This window comes from Convolutriloba macropyga, chromosome 11 (genome assembly GCF_964194025.1).
Source record: "Convolutriloba macropyga chromosome 11, txConMacr16.3, whole genome shotgun sequence".
In the NCBI taxonomy this organism is placed as follows: domain Eukaryota; kingdom Metazoa; phylum Xenacoelomorpha; order Acoela; family Convolutidae; genus Convolutriloba; species Convolutriloba macropyga.
Window position 1 is genome coordinate 56,203,817 of NC_134478.1, and position 16,060 is coordinate 56,219,876.

At 33.5% G+C, this 16,060-nt stretch overlaps 1 protein-coding gene across 2 annotated transcripts in view; it reads right to left on the bottom strand.

Moving 5' to 3' along the window:
* Positions 1–16,060, bottom strand: part of LOC142349456 (chromodomain-helicase-DNA-binding protein 1-like) — a 369,586-nt gene that overhangs the window by 228,778 nt on the left and 124,748 nt on the right. The window lies entirely within an intron of this gene.

Here is a 16,060-nt window from a genome sequence, read left to right on the forward strand (position 1 = left end):
AGAACACATGACTCAAAAACAAGAAAGAAACTTAAACAAAGCGCACAGTTCTTAAATTGCAGCTATTGTACACAAACGGAACAAAGGAAAGAACGTTTTTATGATCGCACCGAAATGGGTACGCAAATCTGCGAAAATAGGTCGGGTCGGGTTTGTAAACACCAAATAGCAGACAGATACAATTTTTCAAGCTGTGCTAAAAAGAAATATTAAAAGATAAAAACAAAAAATAAGAGCGAAAATCAGCTCAGCGCTGCTTGAATCTACTGTTGATATTTCTGAGATTTGTTTTTGTTTCTGAGAAATATTATCACTTTTCGATAGATTTCGAGTAGCTTTGAGTGACTAAGCTCTGAACACACAAATAAAAATTCACAACTTCATTAATTTCCGCTCTATAAAACCTTGATGATTTTTAAAAAGAAAAACGCTCATTCGTGTGCGTTGAAGTGCGAGCCATTAAACATCTAAAGACGTGCAAAAAATTGGAGGGTTCCGTATCTACCCCCCCCCCCCCCTGGGTTGAATTAACCCCCCCCCCCCCCCCGCCGCTGCCTCAAAATAAGTTAAGGCCAACATCACAATACCAAAATCGAAATCTTAAGGCTACAAAAAAACGAACCCGAAGTCTTAGAAGTGCCCAAAATTGGAAGCCGTACATAGCAAATTTGCCCGCCGTGACCCCCAGACAGACAAAATTAATGGTCAATGCCACCAACTGTGGTTTTCCAGCAGGGCGTGAAATAAAAGACCAGACAAAAATTTCTGCAAGGAGTACATGTAACTTCTTCATTCTAACAGTCAAGGTTAAATGAAGGCAACGCCACCCATCAAGCAATGACCTTCTTATTCGGCTGAGAAGCTCACAGACATCTACATGTACCGTCAACACTTCTATATCCGAGATTTAATTGCAAAGAAACGTGTTAAGCTTAAGACCTGCGTCCAAAAGAGGCGAGACCAATAAATCCCTCTAGACGATTGCCTTAACATGGTTTCGAGAATTGAGCAGACATTTATTTCCGCGTCTATAGCCATGAGCTGTGAATTGACTTGTTAAAATTTACGACCCAATAAACGTTAGAACTTGGAGCTGTAAATCGCAACGCAAGCAATTTTGGAGTTCGTTTTTGGCAACTATTAAATGCACCCTTTGTGCCCAAAAATTATAGATGGCTCTAGAATTCTGGGTTAAAAAACGACTCAAACAGATGGAGCAAAACTACAACAGATAAAAAATACAAATTACCGAAAGGAAACTGTCTGACAATTGTAAATCTCTGAAATTCGTCTACTTTTCTGACTAATTTCGACTAATTTCTGACACAAAAAATCCTCTCCCGAAACTCACCCAAAAAGAAAGCCAATTTCAAAATCTGCTTGATCATTATTTAAGCAATCAAAGAGACAAAGCTTTAAGTAAATTATTCTAGAGTTGAAAAGCAAATCTTTATCAAAACAAAATCTATCGTTTTCTCACAGCCTAGACTGAAATAATGGTTTCAACTTAACATCTTTGTCTAAAAATTTTGAATAAAAACTAAGGGAGGGGTGGATTTTTGGGTAGGGCGGGGGTAGTGAAGGGTATTTAGTGGCATATGTTTCAAAAATGAACACTAGAGATACCAAAACAAGTAAATAACGTCTTGGAACTATAATTCTTTCACCTCGAATAGCACTCCATTAAAAACTTCAATTATAAAAATTAGATGAGTTCACTGTCAAAAAAGCGGAATAGTGTCTGCTAATTCAACAATTTATGACAATTAAAAGAGTGACTAGACATAGCCAGTACAGAATTAGAAACAAAACGGTCTTTAGGTCAATGTTCAGTGTTTGGCTGAAAACGTCCCTGTTCGAAAAAAAATCTATAAAAAAAATCTGCAACGATCAAAGAATTAGATTATTTAATTAATCTGCTCAACTTCAAAATCTCAAACGTCAAATTAAATCTTGGCTTAACAAAAATAAACAAAAAATTAAAGTTTCGAAACACGAGCGGTACAAAATTTTAGATACACAGAACGAAACTTACTTTTTATTTGTGAATTTACTCGATGTTAAGATATTTGCGTAACAAAATCAAAAACGGGCAGAATAGCAGCTCATTTCCCCTTACTGATCCTGCAATTGATCTACATCGAAGCAACAAAAATCAGAACTCTCTGATGCTTTTAATCGACGTTTTGATTAACCCGTAAATGTATCATAGTTTCTCTGCAATTCTAGACACAAATTAGATTTCTGTTCTTTCTGTTATCGGTAAGCTTACACATAATTCAAAAACTTTAAGCTGACGCATAGTTTAAAAGCTTGAAGCGGGGCAAATTGATGAAGTCCAAGGACGCCAGTTCGAAGGAACCATTTTAGATATAATTACCCAAAAGGTACGAGAATCACCAAAAATTGTGGGCAAACCATAGGTAAACAGGCGTTTTTGGTGCATTCGAGCCAATTGTTATTAACAAACTAATTGTTAAACAACTGTTATTAACATACAAAGTATATGTCAAGCCTGTTGTGCGCTATGGCGTACTAGTCTATAGAACAAGTAACAAAACCCTAATTTTGCCACTTGAGTCAAAAATAAAACAATTTACAAAAAATATTTTTGATAAGCCTAAATCAAGCTCCACTTGCCTGGAACGATAATCAAATGACATTTACTCGATCAGAGTCATGCACCTTTTTGAACTGCTGAAAAAATGCGCTGAAATTTTGAGAGCAGAATTCCAAATTGATTGTCTCAAAAATGTAATTACTAGAAAAGAAATTGATACACTGCATACAAAAAGAGTCCAATCAAAGCAACTTTAAACTGCAAACAAAAGCAGCGGCCTAAGTCCTAAAAGATTAGGAGTAAGAATACAAAAAATGCTTAACTTCATTTTAAAATTCTATCCTAATTTTGTTTTAGAAGTGCGACATATGAGTGCAAGAGAACTTAAGCAATTCTTATCTAGTTTCAGAGACAATTTTTTCGTAGACAACTTCGAACTTTTTGCTTTGTTTTATTAACAAAAACTCGATAGACCTCATAAAATTCAGAATAAGGTTTTGAGGTTTCCCCCTATTTTCTCTTATCATGATACGCAATGCATTCACAACATTGATCATAGTAATGGTACTGGTCATCGCTAGACTAGGACCTCTTAGACCTATTGATGACCTGTCGAGTAATCCTACTCGAGAACAATTTATTATTTTAACTCATATCTATCTGGTTTAGGCAGTCAATTCACCACAGCATATTTTCAAGAGATCATGAGGTTATTAGAAGGTAGTATTTGTTTTCCTACGTTCCCAAATTTTGAACGCTTCAGACTTTCATCACAGACTTTGTTCTTGACGAGTTCGATAACATGTATTTTCAAAAACGCTATAAATTTTTGGAATTTTGTCTGCATTTCTAGGTGGTGTCCGATGTGCTACGTAACTCTGATGGTTCATAGTTCATCGAAGACTTCAGTTCTTCAAGTAAATTCAAAGATTTTATTGTATCGTTGCTTGCTTTGACGTCTGTGAAACCAGCAGTTTTCAAGTATAGGTTACAAGACTCTGATGAAGCCACTGAGAAAAGTTAGCGTTAATCGAGAAGAGCGATCAATAAAACAGAACTTCAAAAGGACTTCTGCAGAGGCAAGTAACCTTGCTTGAAACAATAAATTGCAAGTTTGAAATCTGGAGCTGTATATAGGCATATCTAGGATTGTAGAATATAGCTCTGAATAGGTCTGAAAATTTCAAACTTGCATGTGCAAAAAATATTGAAATTTTCTTTTTTGCCTCGTTTAGTATCACAGTTTGGTTCAAATCTCTGTAATTTTCACCACTTCTTTTAATGTGAAGTCGAATAGTAAAGCTATCAAATTTCAAAATCTTGGATTGCGTTTCAGGACTTCTATTTGTTTGTGTTTTTATGAAACTTTGTAATTGTAAATTGTCATAATAACTGTATTCAACTCAATCATTCGATGAGAAATCCCAGTAATTGTTTGCAAGCTAAAGTAGAATGATGCTAGCTTGCTTTGGAACACATTTTGGTTTTTTTCAGGTGGGAGCCGTTACATAGTATACACGTTTAAATTGACTGTTAGACTTGAAAGAACCTACGGCGATTTCAAACTTGACAACTGAGTTTTTAAGCAAAGTTGCATGGCTGAGCGGATGTCAAGTTAGAATTCCGGCTTTACGTCTCGAATTACGACGCGGCTCTCCATAAACGCCAGAAGTTCTCAGTGACTTCAAGCAGAGTCGGGCAAACTTGCTATACCAACTCACTCGTGACAAAAATGGACAAACTTCACAAGTTATCAGCGGAACAGTACCAATGCCGTCTATTTTGGTTCTATTCGATCATTCGGAAAGCATCTAAAAAGCAAGAACTAATTTCTAATTTTTTGCAATGCTATTGTTCATGTTTTAAAAAATGACCTGATGTTATCGCGACTGATCAAAGGAAAATTTGCCAATAAAAGGAAAAATGCGTAAGAAATGGAAAAAAACGTTAACCCGAAGTGAAGTGTTTTGTGTTTGACGACAGTTTTTCGAGTAAAGTTTTTTTTTCTTGGTCATCAATTTGAATTTGTTGTCTTCCTTCTCTCTAAGTCTAAATCTTCAGGGAAAATCTACAACATGTCCAATTGCTCCGAGATTACAATTTAAAATATGGACAATAATACACTCAATAATTATATTTGCATTTTCAATAATTATGATCTCTATTTAGTTAATCAAAATCCTATTTTTTTTGGAAATAAAGAAAAACTTTGCTTATTTTGTCCTATTTTTCTCTTGAAAATGCAAATATGCCAAGATGCGAAAACTTTTCAATTTTAGAAAATTCAAATTAATAATTATTCCATATTAATAATTCCTCCTAGTGAATGCGGCTTTCAAAAAATATGTCCAGTAGTGCTTTAAAACAGGCGATAATTCTTCAGCTCTTCAGCGACCACCAAATTTGATGCTCATGAAACATTGAGGCAATTTTCGTTTTGCAATTTCTATTTTGTTGTTGATTACCTACCGATTACGAATTTACTTATCTATTATAAAGCTATCTCATCTGCTGTGATTTTCCTCTCTGATGTATCGAATGAGCGGAGTGAACAAATATCTAAAAATTAACACAGTTCAATGATAAATCAACAAATCGGCTCTGTAATTTTCATAGCCTTGGTTTTTAATAACGAATCGCTCTTTGAATCAAAGCTGCGTTAGGGTACAATAACTTCAATTTCAGACATGAAAGGTCGCCAGAATATGAAATCCGAGTTCTTTCATTCAAAGTTCATTCACAAATTACGGTATACTGAAAAACACGGATACAAAAAAAATTTCAGATAAAGAAAATATGGCGCTCCTAGTAAAGATGAAAACTAGTTACAAAAAATTAACGTAAAGTGCAAAATTTTGAGACTCAAAATTTTGGGACTCAAAAAAATTAAACGTAACCTGGTTTCCAAGAATAATTCAAATTTAAATTTAAAAAACTAAACAAACTTTGCCAAATGAAAGATTTATCTGGAAGACAAGGCTCAATTACTGTCATTAAAAATGTCGCAAAATATTCGTCTCTTGAAAATTGCTGCAAAATTTCAACCAAAATTGGAGCAAATTGCTAGATAAGCTATAATCGCAACATATGATAAAACAAGGGAGCTCGGTAATGTGCGTTTGCACATAAAGTTCCGACCCCGCTCATCCGCAATTTTGGCATAAATGTACCAAATAAGGAATAGATAGAAAACCCCCCAAAATTCAATTATTCTTCAGAAAAATGTGTATGAACAAAAAAATCGCCTCCAATGAAAATAACTCAGTGTAGTAAAAATGTCACATCAGATTGATGAGATCAGCCAATATAAAGAAAACCAGACAAACAACAAAATCAAACAACAATAACAACAAACATTATATCCAAAACTGTATGTCCATTTAAAAAAACTTATTAACAAGATCAAAATAGCGTCAGAAAAAGCAGAAACTAATCAAAAAACTGGTACTTCACTAGAAACGATATGGGACTACTGAATAATAAGGCTCAGTAACAATTAAACGAAAAACAAAAAACAGCAAGTTTTTTTTAAAAATAGGCTTACGTTTTTAAGAACAGTTAACTTCAAAGTAATGAAAACCATTAAATACCAATTGAAAACATCCAGTCTGTTCATGATCACATACGCCTTTATAGGACGGCATTAAGACATGACATTATTCAATTTTTTATGCGGTTACGAAAAGAACAACAAATAGAGACAACAAACAAATATTCAATTAAAACTTGCGAGAAAACGCTGTCGAAGCCGTAAAACCATATTTTGTCCCTCAAGATATGTTCAATTGAGCCTTCCTCGAACGCCATTAATGTATGCGACCTATCATTACTGAGAATAGGTAACAAGTAGACAAACAAAAAGAAAAAAGGGCGAAATTAAATAATAGTTTTGTATTTTTCGAAAATAATTACTTTCAAAGTTATGAAAAGCATTAGCTACAAAATGAAATATTTAAATAGGTTCGTTTAATCGTCAAAAAGAAGCGCTCGAGACCTATAATTATTTAGAATATATCTTACGACTACAAGAAGAACGTCAGAACGAATTCTTTAAAAGCATTAGATTTTGTACACTTGCACCTTCCCTCGACAACAATAATGTCATATAAGACTTGTAATTAACGGGACTAGTTAACAAAGAGACAAAAAAGAACAAATGCGAAGTTAAACAGTGTTCTTTTATTTTGAAAACAATAGTTTTCATAGTCATGAAAGCTATCCGCTATGTACTCAAATCTGAATATCGGCTCACTTATTCCTTCATAAAAAGCCGACGAGACTTGTCATTATCCAGGAAAATTCATACGACTTAAAACACAAAATAAACAGAGCAGTTAAAGACCCATGTAAAAAAATTCGATTAAATTCTTCGAGAAAGGGATGTTGAAGCCGTTAAAACCATAATCTTTGCCTTTAAGGACTTTTATATGTTCAATTGTGCTCTGTTTTGAACGCCAATAATGTAATATGTGAACTGTCATTGATGTGATAAGGTGACAAAACAAGAAAAAAATCGTGAAAAATTGGCCAAGGCCTAAAAAAATTGAAATTAATTGAAATTCAGTAGTATCAAAGCCAGAAAACCATAATTAACGCGTAAAACCGCAAAAAATGTTTCTCTAAAATTTGGTGGAAAGACGAAGGAGAAGAATTCTTTCTTTGCTGACGCAAGTTGATCGAATTAAGAGAAACATAGAGGCAAAGTTCAATAAGCCATTGTTCATTTAAAAATCAATTATTCTGAAAAGTCAAAAGGACCAATCCAGTAACGAAACTCATGCATTAAAATGGAACTTCTTAGTAAGCCAATTGGACCCATCAACTGTGAGCTTTGAATTGAATTATTAGTCTTTAATTAACATAAACAAGGAAAAAAGTCCGACTGATTACAATTCGAAGTATTTTTGGATTGTAACAGTCCAAGGTTGCACCCACACCAGCCTTGCTCTTGCTGTTCGTCCATTAAGAGCACTCAATTTTTTTCAAATGTTATTGATCTAGATAATTTGTTAGTTAAAAGATCAGAAAAATGCTGTGTTTTTCATAATCCTAAAGTTAGCAAAAAAGAAAACTCTAATTCCAGACTACTCTCAAAGGACGTGGAAGTAGGACTAGCTCTCGTTGTTGTTCAGAAAGATTGTGTTATTGCTTCTGGTGTGTACCTTTGGCAAAGTTAATCAAAGTGGACTAAAGAAGCTTATGTCGGACAATTTTGATGAAAAAGGATGAATTTTGAAAAATTCAGCCAAAATATTAGCCAAAAAAATCAAAATGGTCATAAATACTTCTTTGTCTTTAAAAAAATCAACAGTAATATTGTTAAATATTTTTACATATTTTAGCAAAACTGGCAAAAATTTAGGCAAAAAATCCGGAAAATGTGAATAAAATTAACGCAAATCGGTCTAATATTCACAAAAATTTAAACCATGATAACTCGCTCTACAAAACGAAATCCAGAAAAATGTTTTTAATTCCAGATTCTACGCTAGACAGGCTTTTTAATGATACCACTCACATCTCTACGATGAATATATAGATCGGCCAAAATTGTCTGAACAAAAAACCCATTTGAGTATATAGTTCTCCCCCTCCCCCCCCCCCCCCTCAAGAGAGGTCGGAACAAATATTGAGTATAATTTAGTTTCCAATATATCATCTTTTTATTCTTTTCAAGACTACTAGAGTTTTTTCTACGATGCTGTATTGAACAGCACATTTTTAACAGCGTATTGCAATATGTTGATTAAAACCATTTGCGTAGAATTATTTGAAAGATTTTAAAATTATTTTGAACTAGATAAAATGTCGTTGCAAACCAGCCAGCGTCATATAGAATTTGTAAACTGGGAGTATTGACAGATTGATTTCCGTTTTACAGACGTAAGAGCAACAAAAAATGAAAAATAAACAAAGAAAGACGGAATCCGTCAATAAATTTACCCCCACTTTGTATGCTTAATCCTAGAAATTTAAAAATTTTGTCAACATTAAAATGTCGCGTTATGGCAAAACACGATATGTCATTTATTATTTATAAGTCTGCAAATTGATGTGATTCAATGCGACAATAAAAAATGTTTCCCGCATCGCAATATTCGCAATTGAATATCCGAAAATAAATTCAATTTTGTCTCGCCAGGAAGTGGAATTTTGGGAAATAATTTTTCATAGCGCAAAAAGAAAAAGCTCTGTAGAAAAACTAACAAAGATATTGGTATTATGTCGACCTTTACCTCAGAAAAGAATTAAATTTTTATATAAGTCTTTCGTTAAGTAAACTAAGCCAACCAAATGGTGCTAGGGAGAGAAGAGATAGAGAGAGAGACAAATAGGAGAAATATTAGGAGTTATTTTCAAGGATAAATCCAAAGGTATATCAAAAAAGGGAAGACCATAAATGAACAAGAGTGAAAAGTGGGAAAAATGGGACTATTTGAGATGACAAAATCTCAGGTGTTTTTATTATCGCCTTGAGAGTTATTAACTTGATTATCTGTTTCAAAACTAATTGATATGCCTCATCACGCCTCAATATATCAGCCCCAGTTATGGCCAAAATCACATCCAGTTGATATCGAGGACAAAAAAATTAGGAACCGTTTCGTTTTCTCCTGGAAAAAAATTTTTACACAAGGATGTTTGAACCCCTAGTCACCACACATAGTATTTCAGTACTGCCCATCTACTGTTGTTTCACTGAACAGTAACAAAACCACTGTATATCATTGAAAATCAGTACTGAATCAGTCTATTTCTAATTCTTCAGAAGTATGCACAGTCAAAAACCATAGTAACAATTAAGACTACCCAGACTAAATTCTGAAAAAAACCGACTTAAGCTTTTTTGGTTCAATTTTTTTTTGGTTCACAGATTGATGTTTGTTTGCCTGAACCATTCCAATCAATGCATACCATTATAAAAGTGTTAACAAGCCAACTAAAAATGTTTATGATCGGTCGGAAACAGTGCCGAAAAAAATTGTGACAGAATTGAAGGAAACAATTTGAAATCATCCATGTTCGGGAGACTAGTGCCTGAATTTTTTTTCGAAATTTAAAGTTAGGCATAGTTTTAAAGTATCCATTGCGGATATAAACAATGAAAAAATCTCCAGCATACAAATGATCTGATTAACACCGTTTACTAAAGGTCTGCCCAGCCCATAGTATCATATTATATCAGAACCGAACCAATACCTTTCACAGCCTTAAGGTATAAAGAGCTAGACCTACTTATTTCTGCGCGCGAAGTAGGCTTACCTATATCTCTCAGACAAACCGACTCTGTAAAACACAGAAGATAAACTTCTGTTTTTTTCCGCAGTTCGTTTATGATTTCCGAGATAAATCATAAAACATTGCTTATACCAGAGATATTGAAACGTCTGCCAAGAGCCCAAATTACTATTCGTTATGAAAAATAGTATTTTTTAAAATCTCATACATGTAAATTCGAATAACCCCAAGGTCAAATTTACATGTTGTAGTATTATAAATCAAACAAACTACATCTTTCCTTTGAATAACTAAATATAAAATTTAAAAAAAGACGAAGGTTGTTGCCAGTTTTCGTTAATTACATTATAAAAATAAACTTTTAAAGCCTTCAGTTTTTTCTGTCCATTAGAACTCGTTCGTGTCTTTTCTGCATCTCTTCTTTTAATTCTTTTTAAAATTTAGTTTTTGATTTTTCCTTTCTTAGAGCTCTTGGAAGTTTATTCCTTTTCCGAACGAAGTTTCTTATAACTGAATTTTGACTCCACTTTGATTTCCATTTTGTTGTGAGAAAAATCATATGTACAATTATTTACTTCAATTTCAACATCTCCGACTATTCTGAATATCTTTTGGTCTTGTATGTTTGTTTGTTGGATAATATCGAAAAGTCTATTTAAGGAAGTTTTTGCAATTTTAAGTTCTCGGGGAAATATTTTATTGTTGAGAAGCAGTTTATGAGCACTGTTATATTTGGTTCAAAAAAAGCAAACTTTTATGCCCCATCTAATTTGTTTGTTTAATCTGTCAACTGAGTAGGATGGCAAACTTTGAAAAAAAAAGCACTAAATTCTAAATGCGACAAAACAAGTGATTTAAAGAGAATTATTTGGGCTTTTAAAGGTATTTGATTGCGTACCAAATAAATTGACCTGATAGCTAAAGCCATTTTACAGATCACATCTTTTTAAAAGTTTTTGGTACGTTAACTCTTTGTCAAGAATAACACCTAAGTATCTGCATTCATCTGTTGGTTTCAATGAATGACTTTTAAACTGAACAAAATTGACAGTTGATGACTTTTTATTTTTGAAAACTATCATTCCTGTTTTCCTTTCAAATAGAGTTAACTTGATTTGTTTTATATATTGTTCAGTTTCCATCAATATTTTTTTAGCCGTTGCTTCTAAACACTATTCAATTTTTATGACAAAAAATTGCTGTGTCATCTGCAAATTGTAAAACATTCGAACTTTTCCCTATATCCTCACCGAAATCGTTTTCATAAATTATGAATACTAGTAATCCTAGTAAAGTACCTTGCTTGTGGAACACCGTGATTTATAGTTGTCCAGTCGGATTCAACTATTCCGTTTCTAACACACTATTCCCTGTTAACTAGAAACGAATTTAAGAAGAATCTTGCGTTTTCTCCAAAACCATTTTTTTCAATTTGTTGAATGAAAATGTTCAAGGATATTGAGTTAAAAGCTTTCGCTAAATCCAAAAAAGATTGTTAAGACTATATCTGTTTCTTCAACGTAATGATTTATTCTCTTTGTCAGGGCAATTATTGTATTATGACACAACTTTTGTTTTCGGAAACCCAACTGATTTTTGTTAATCATTTTATTCATATCTAAAGCTTCCGACATTTGCTCCAAGGGAAGGCTTTCAAAAATTTGTGCTATTTGCTAATGTTGGAGTGACTGAAATTGGTCGATAGTTGTCAGCGTTATGCCTGTCGCCTTTCTTATAGATGGGAGTGACATAGACTTCTTTCAAAATATCGGGAAATGTGTTCATACACTCCTTAATAGCAAACTGTAAATGGGTTCCAATGGACAACTTACAATCTTTCAATTCCCGGAATAGATATACCCTGGTACGGCTAATTTCTTTAATGTTAGTTGATCAATAACTTTGTATAGTTCTCTTCTGGTTACCGGCCTGAAATTGGATTCATTTCCCTTAAAGTTAAAAAAAAGCAACTTAGGATAAATTATTTCGCCCATGTAAAGTCCCAAGACAGGCAAAACAATATATTTTTCAAAAGTGTGTGACTATTCAACACATTTTGGAAAATTTCAATAAACTTATGAAAAATTCCATTTGCTCCAAAGCTTTTGTACATTATTGACCAGTCTTGCAAAGCAAAATCACGGTTAAACCTACTTCTTGTGTATCGTCTTTTACCTTGCATTGAATATTCCGTCTTTTGCTGCTTATATTCTAATTTCAATGTTGATTGATATACAATAGTTAAATGATCATTATCAAGTATTGACTCTATTATATCTATTTCGAAGATTTGATTTGTAGAAATAAAGCAGTCTCAATTTAAAAAAATTCTCTCAATTTGTCCATGTTGCTTTTTTGTCTTCACGTACTGCAGCCCGTCATCTGCAATGAAGTTGTTTAGTAATTGTTTCGCAGTTTCTTTAAGTATATTTATGTTGTAATCTCCGAACAGGATTAGATTGTCAGTGCTAGAGTAAACATTTGAGATTTCTGATGTTATTTCATCGAGGAATTTTGAAAGGTTTAAGTTTGAACTGCTCATAAATGTGGCATACACCACATTAATGAGCAGTTTTTCTTTCAGAGGCTCAATTACTTCTATCCATAGTGATTCAAAAAAAAAACTCCAGTTGATGGTGCTCAAGTCATTTCTTATTTTGATTGAAAACTGCTTGGGTGTCCATATGCCTACACCTCCCCCTCTTTCCAATTCAGTTAATGATGATCTCGGCTGGTGAATACATTGATGACTAGTGCATAGAAAAGAATCTGGAATAGTAATGTTCTCTTTTATCCATGTTTCGGTAACAGCTAGGAAAGACTTTGATAAAAACTTTGATAACTTTTCGTATTTATTATTTAGGCTTCTACAATTCATGTACCAGAACTTGAGATCATTGTCTGTTCTGTTCTTTTCTTTGTAGTACTGGTCTATTGTTTTCAATTTTTCGATTTGAGCTGGGCCAGGGTTTGCTTCAATATCTCCACTTTTATGCAGAATATTTGATGACAGATCATAAATACGTAATATTGATGAAACCGAACCCTGGTGAAAACAAATTATTAAAATAAATCTGACAAAAATCAAATTTTGGTTTTTTAGTATAATTTGAGTGACTTTTGAAAAAGTCAGTGGAGAGGGTGTCAACGACGTCAAAAATTGAAACCGTAGTCAATCTAAGTTGATCGGAACAGTTAAAAGTAACTCAATGCTTCCTTCTACTTAGAAATTGATGTCAATGGTGATTGTAAATAAATGATCCCGAATCACAGTTTAAAGTTTTCATACGCTAGTTTGGCGAGGCGTGGTCTTTTCGTAAGACATTTCGGTCATAGAGCATAATTTTTCCATAAGACCACTAAATGGATCTTTTCCTGTTATCACTCCCCCCCCCCCCCCCCCCCACACACACACACACACACACACGCGCGCAATTTTTCACCCCTCCCCCCAATTTATATACATGCTATGACGGAAAAGATCCCCTTAAAATAGTTTCGCACATTTGGTAAAATCGGAAACATTAAACAATAAAAACTTACCTTTTCCCTCACTTTGTTACAGTTTAAGGCAAGTGTACGCATTAATATCAAAATTATTTGTCAATTCGAAATCAATCTTTAATCATCAATTTTGACCATAAGTCGGGCAACTTGACAGGTTATCAATTTCACAAATTGGCGACAAATATTGAATTTGTTTGAAATTTAAATGAACAAAATAAAGAAAATGTCAGGCGCAAATTTCAAATTTATTTACTTTGGGCTACTCCTCTCTCGATTGTAAATCGATTAAAGATTATTCTATATTTAGTTCACTGACAAACTGTGAGTAAATATATTAGTTTCACATTTATACATAAAACGTTGTCAAATGTAGTTTATCATAAATGAAATTTAAATGGAGTAAAATGAAACTAAAGGCGTTTTATCAATAAGTACGTTTAATATGTAAACGATTTTAACATATGTAAAAGCGTCGTTTTATACTTTTATCTGAAAGCGAATCTTAAAAGGAAAGGATTTAGAGTAAGAATGAAGCTAAATATAAACCAAGTTATTTGCGACAACAATTAAGGAAAAACTATTTTTAAACTCAATTATTCCCAACTTGGAAAAACAGGAAACAAATTAAATTCAGAACGGCGAATTTCTCAGCTATAAGGAAAAAAGTCTGAAATGAAGTAACAATTTAGCTCAAGTAACAGCAATTTGAAGATAAATTTAGAGACTAAATTCCCCTTAAATTATGGAAAGACTTAAAACAAAAAGCTGAAAAGCGTTTTAACAAACGCTAGATCAGCTACGATTACTGTAAACTGTAGAACGCATACAAAATTATGGCCTTTTTCGGATATTTGAGCAAATTTTATTCCTTTTTAAGAGCGCTTATTGTTCCATTCGGAAGGAAAGCGAGAAGGAATTTACGCCGAAGAGAAATTCGGGAGAATTAGACAATATTTTCACACGTTCGAATGCATTTCCATTCATAAATTGCAGACAAATTTACATGGACGTGACGACTACGATTTCCATAAAAACATACACAACAGAACAGCAAAAGTATCATTTACTATTTTTTTTGTCACAAAAGTATGTATTAAAAAGTAAACGCGCGGATATTCCAACTTAAGTGTAGTAAACTGAACTGTCCTCCAAGCCGAAAATAAATTAAAATAACAGCTTTCAACCATAGTAAATTATTTTACAAGCGTGCTAAACTGAACTACTTGATTAGAAAATTAAAATAGATTTTACATAGCTAATCTGATCAAAATCAGTCCTCTGTTTCCAAAAAAGTAGAGTTATTAGAAAAATTTGATCTTTTGTTATTATTCATTCCCCCATTGCGTTATTACGTCCCATCCATTCCAACTTAATGAATGGGTGTAATTACAGTAAATCATCTTGTGTACATATAGCATATGCTCTTGGGGGTTGCAATTAATATGCACCCGCCCAGTACTCTGGGTCACAGGCAAAAATGAAAAAAATTCTTCAATCAAAAAGCGCGAACTTCAGTTCAATGTTTTCTGTTTTTCGGCTCTGTGTTTTTACGTTATGCATAGAAAGTAAATTGAGTTGTAGAAAGCAGAAATGCCATCGAAGGCGATTGTTGAATTAGCCGATAGCATCCTAAGATGTGTTTAACACAATGATTTTATACTAATATTTTGAGAAGTTGAATTGCCATTGCAATTTTGTCACTAGCTAGTTTCTTTGAAACCTAGAAAAGCGTTTCTGTAAATTTGCGGCTAAACGCTTTCTCGGCTAATAACCCCTGACCTAAGGGTAATGTAGAACAGCGAACCGAATACAAGCGTAGAGAGGCACTTATAGCGTAGTATAATACATTTGCGCGCCTTCTGTCTGGTTAATTCCTTTTTCGGCTGCTAGTCGGATTTACTCGCCGACAATTCAAACATAATTTGATCACATGTTCGATGTATATGGTGTTGTACTAACACTGACAAGCGGCAATAAAATTGTATCATTTAAACCTAAAATTTATTGAGCCGAAATCACATTTTTTCATTTGTGAGGCAGTAAAAAGGATCTGATTTTAGTTTATAATTTATGTAGATAGAAAGACAATTTTTCTGCTTGTTTTACTGGCTACACTATATGTGCTTGTATTAATATAGACAGATTAAAAGAACGTTCTAGAATTAGGTTTTAAGCACTTTCGATTTTGTGTTCTTGGTGCTGTTTTCACCGACAAGAATCTGAATGAAGCCGCTGAGAAAATACAATTAAATGGCGTAGGAAGATAATAATGAATGCATGAAGCGTGTGAAAGAAGACCAAGTGAAAACGTGAACAAAATACAAGTACTCTCTCTGTTCTTTTTTGTGTGTTTTCATTTCGATTATTATTGTTCACATTTTTCATTGACGCAAATCAATGCAAACCACAAAACACACTAAAAGCGCCACCACAACATTACATATTAATATACACGCATACGTGTGCAGTGAAAGTACGCGCTTCGCTATAGAAACTTGTCTGGTCATGTGATCAAATTTCCTGGTCACGTGACCGAGCTGCGAAAATGGAGGATAAAAAGCAGAGCAGAATAAGCCGTTTCGTATTTGCACAAAATTTGCTCCGTACCAATTTTGCCACATGTGGCAATTTACGCAAATATTTCTGCTGTTAAAAGGTATGGCCGCCTAATTACTTGCCCGCATATCCGCCAATAAGCACATGTAACCGTCTATCACAACCCAAACCTACGTCAATAAAGTCCAAAAGTCAACC